Below are 4,962 nucleotides of genomic sequence, written 5' to 3'. Positions count from 1 at the left end.
CCAGCCTGTGCAAATGCCCTGCGGCAGTGTAAGTTAGGCTAGGTGGAGAGAGGAGTAGAGGAGGAAAGTAGGAGACAGGTCTTGCAAAAGCTGAAACCTACAGTAAGGAGTTTGGATTTTATTCTCAGCATAAGGGAAAGCTCTAGAAGGGCCTTAAGAGATTGACTGAAAAAATTTGCAAGCTGAGAACATACTCTGCCTGCAGCATCAATATTTGTAAATAATTTCTCCCAACTGGATGGCAGTCGTAGCTCTTGAAATTTGGAGAGAGGACAGGAAGAATGTGGGGGTGGACCCCACAGTTGTCAAAGAGAGAAATGATAGTGGCTTGGACGAGTGACTAGGGAGATGAAAAAAACTGAACAGTTTGTAAATATATTTGTAATATATACAAATATACAAATAAATTTGTAAATATATTTGTAAATATATTAGAACATGTGTGGCTAAAACACAATTGTATTCCCATTCCTTACTCTAAAGCCATGGATGTCATTATACAAAAAGAAAAAAAAGAACAGAACCCAGGAGGACTCACCACTCCAGAGACCACTGGCTAGAGAGCATGTTGAGTCCATTTATCATATTGGTTGGCTCTGCCAAGCAATGTTACTTGTGCAAATCTGTCTGTTTTTGACAGCATTAAAAACCTTAAAAGGCAAGTAGGGCCCAAGGGTTAGGAGGTCTGTCATGAGAACATAGTATCTTCCCTTGTTTACTTTTGCATAAGGGCAGAAAAGGGGGTTGGGTGCAGATGAAGGCTTGTCGTCATTAAGGCATAGCATGCCTGAGCGCCCCAGCACGGAGGGCCTGGATTCAAATTCCGATTCCTATCACCTAATTTCCCAGCTCTGTGAGACATTTCCAAACCTCTCTATGCCTCTCTTTCCTCACCTTTAAAATAGGAATGATAATAATAGCAACCACAGTGGGCATTTTAGAAGCTCAGTAAACACTTTCTGCCCCTCCTGCCTTCAGAACTGAGAAAGAAAAGCAGGTGTCAGCCAGGTGGAGGTCAAAAGGTCATCTTTATTACTGACAAAGCAGGACCGGAGGATGTGGCGAAGGTGACCCAGTGAACAACTGCAGACAGCACACAATAACATACCTTCTCTGGGGGCAGGATGGTCCAACGTAGTCTTCTCAGAAAGCCACTGGTCTGTTGGATCAGGTAAGTCCTCCTCCTGCCCTGGGGAAGAGTGAGGGACAGGTAGATGGAAGGGGGAATGGGTTCCTCCATACTTGGCCCTGCTAGGGAATAAAGTAGGAAGCCATCCCCCACCTCCATGAAAATATGAGAAGGGAAAATAACTGATTCCCTCAATACTGTTTCACAGGGTTCTTATGGATATTAGAGGAAAAAAAAATAGGTAAAGGGTTTGGAACGTAGACTCCATAAAGGTCTCATCCTTGGCATCAACTGTCCTAGGCTGGGGAGACTAGCCAAGATAGGCAAGGCTGGTCAACTGAGGAAAGTTGTGGTTCAGAAATTGCAGGAATCAAGGGAGTTTCTTAAAAAGGGGATTTCTCTTTCTCCCTCTTTCCTAGTTCCCTACACTCAGGAAACCTTGAGAGTTCCCTAAAGGGAAATGCTGACAAGATATGAACTGAAAAGTCTTTTAAATAGGGGAAAAACCCCAACAGCTGTATGGCCAGTGATATACCAATCCAGTGACTTACGAATACAGTATAATGGCCCAGCTTTCTTTTATGGGTGTGCGTGTATGCATTACTTTTGTTGGTACAGGGAGGGTTTTGTTGGGGGACGGGAAGGAGCTGTTGTGTGTTTTTCAAGGCAGCCTCTCCTCTCCCTTTACAATTAAGCAATTAAGAATCACTGGCCAGGAAGTCACTGGGAGCAAACAGGAAAGCCCTGGGGAAAGCCTTGTCCAATCACTGAACAATAGCAATTCCTTTTAAGGTGAGGGCAGCAAGAAGACAGGAAATAACATGTGTTGACTCTAGCTCTGAGTGCAATCTATCAGCAAGGCTGTGCTCACCACCTGCCTTGTCTCGGCCAATCTCAGGTCACCTACCTGATGGAGGAAGACTGCTAGTTGTGTAGACACCAAGGGAAAAGCCCAGGGGAACAGGAAGTTGTTGGTCTATGAGCCTAATGGTTCTCTTCCCTGTGTTGAGTCATCTCTCATTGGGGCACCAGGGAACCACACCTGCCTTAATTTTTGAGGCAAATGGAAAACCCCAGCAGCCAGGATCCCTGAGAGGTTTTACCTTGGGTAATCCCTCTTACCAAGACCATCCTCCTTTGGCATTTCCAACTGTAACATCTTTAGATCCCCTTCTTTCTCCTTAAGGGGAAACCTACACAGAAGGAGGGGGCTCCCAGGCCCACAAGTTCAACATGGTTGTACAATCCATACAAAGCTTTTCCATGAAAACAGAACCTTAAATGCATTGCTAATTTAGCAACAGTAATAGCTAATACTTAGTGATCACTTACTGTGTCCAGGGTACTGCTGTAATTTTCCCAACAGTAGCTACTACTGTTGCCCATGTTTCACAGATGAGGAATTAAGACACAGAGAAGTTAAGATACCCATGATCCTTATCTATCTATCTACTATATCCAGGACATTTAGCCCAGAGAAAGGAAACCAACATTTTCTCTTCCACAATCACTTGTTATGGACTCAGAGAATCTAAGATCTGGAAAAGCCTTTAAAGATTGAGTAAACCCATGATTCTATAGATGAGAAAACACAGTTGGAGAGGATTAGGGCGTATTTATTCAAGCCCCACAGTAAAACAGATGCACCCTTAATCCCCCACTTTTTGTACCTCTATTATAACATATGCCCCTTCTTCCCTCCCAGAAGAAATCACTCTCCTGAATTTCTTAATCATTTCTTCGCTCTTCAATTCTCCATACTTATTATTCCCCTTTTCATCTCCTCTTGTTACCATTTATACCGAAAGAGCAACAGGAAAGAAAAGAAGGACGGGAATGGAAAGAAAGAAGATGTGGGGGAGGATGGAAAGAAAGAAGATGGGGGGGATGGAAAGAAAGAAGATGGGGCGGGGGGGGAGTGGAAGGGAGGAGGGAGGGAAAGGAAGGAAGGAAAGGAGGAAAGAAAGAAAGAAAGGAAAGAAAGAAAGAAAGAAAGAAAGAAAGAAAGAAAGAAGAAAGATCTGCCTAGCAATTACTGAGAAGCTGGAAGGGATGGAGAGGGGGTGGAAGGGAGGGAGGGAGGAAGGTAGAAGGAAAGGAGGGAAGGAGGAAGGGAGGTAGGAAGGTGAGAAGGGAGGAAGGGAGGGAGGGAGACCATCTACCTATCAATTACTGAGAAGCTAGAAAACTTCAATTGCTAGAGCCCTAGTTTGGGCTTCAAGATGTCTGAAGACAAGCCAAATCCCTTGTGACACTGGGTCAATCCCGTCAACTGATTCAGAACCTCAATTTCCCTATCTGTAAAACCAGAGATTCACCATCAATCAGGTCACCCAAAAGCGTTCTGCCCTCACCAAAGAAGGCCGTCCGGGCCCCTCTCCGCAGCCGTCGCCTTGCCCTCAACAAACATGGCCACGGCGCGTGACGTCGAGTCCTGTCGCCTCCGCCCTCCCTCCTTCCCTGGGGGGCGGCGAGCATCAATGACGGCGGCAGGCCGGGCGCATGCGCGGCGGCGGGGCCCGGCCCGCGGCGGCGGCGGCGGCGGCGGCGGCGGCGAAGGGGCGGAGGGGTTCGCTGCCCGCAGTTGCCAAGCTGCGGCGGCCGTGCAGGGATGGTGTAGCTGGGCCCGCGGGCAGGCGGCGGGGCGCGGGCGGGGGCGAGGCGGCCGCGAGGGCCGACGCCGCCTGACGGGCTCCGGTGTAGCGGCAGCACGCTGAGGGGGCGTCGCCGCCGCCGGCCCCCGGCGCCGCCGCGGGAGGCCGCGCCCGCCATGGCGGCCCGGGCGGTGCTGGACGAGTTCACGGCGCCCGCGGAGAAGGCGGCGCTGCTGGAGCGGAGTCGGGGCCGCATCGAAGGCCTGTTCGGCGTGAGCCTGGCGGTGCTTGGCGCGCTCGGGGCCGAAGAACCGCTGCCCGCGCGCATCTGGTTGCAGCTCCGCGGGGCGCAGGAGGCGGTGCACAGCGCCAAGGTGAGTCTCGCCGCCGCCGCCGCCGCCCCCGCGCGCCCGCCTTCCGCGGCCCGGCCCCCGCGGCCTCGGCTCAGCCGGGCTCCCTGGGCGCCCCCACCCCCTTCCACTCGGCCCTTCGTACGGGAACGCAGCGAAGCGCCGTGGTTAAGAGCGCAGTCGCCAGAGCCCGCGGACCTGCGTTCTCAGCTTTCGAGCCATGTGACCTTGGGCTAGCGGTTCAGTCCTGGGGCGCCTCAGTTTCCCCATTTGTAAAGTGGCGCTGACGAAAGCACCTCCCTCGGAAGGCTGTCGCGAGGATTGGAGTAGGTCCTGTTGTAAAGCGCAGAGCTCAGTGGCTGGCCTGGAGTGAGCGCGCTGCGAATGCTGCCTGTTATCTTTTCCCTCCCGGCCCTCGGGATGGTGCGCAGGGCCTGGTATCAGGGCCCACAGCCTCCTGTCCACAACATCAGCCACCTTTTTCTTTTCCGCCAACCGCTCCAGTAGGGGTTCAGACCCTTTTCGGGATTTCAGCCCCTTTTGAAAATCTGATAAAACCACTCTAGTAGTAAAATACACAGAATATTAGGACGGGATAGGGATGTTTAATAATAGTGTTAAAAAGAGCATTATTCCTTGTATTGATGTTATGTTCAACTAACATTTATTTAATGGTTATAGCACGTCAGATGTTAATGCTAACCACTTCATAAGGATTATATAGTGCAGCTCTTAAAAAATCCAGTGAGGTGGATTTTATTATCTTCCTCTCTCTAAATTAACAGCTGGGGAAACTGAAACTCTGCAAGTGGTGACTCACCTTCTCTCAGAATCAGCATTTCAGGCTTATACCTACGCAACACCTTCAGCTATTCCCCTTTCTCCCCAA

This window comes from Ursus maritimus, unplaced genomic scaffold (genome assembly GCF_017311325.1).
Source record: "Ursus maritimus isolate PB19 unplaced genomic scaffold, ASM1731132v1 scaffold_19, whole genome shotgun sequence".
Classification (NCBI taxonomy): Eukaryota; Metazoa; Chordata; class Mammalia; order Carnivora; family Ursidae; genus Ursus; species Ursus maritimus.
Note: the sequence above shows the minus strand (reverse complement) of the source record.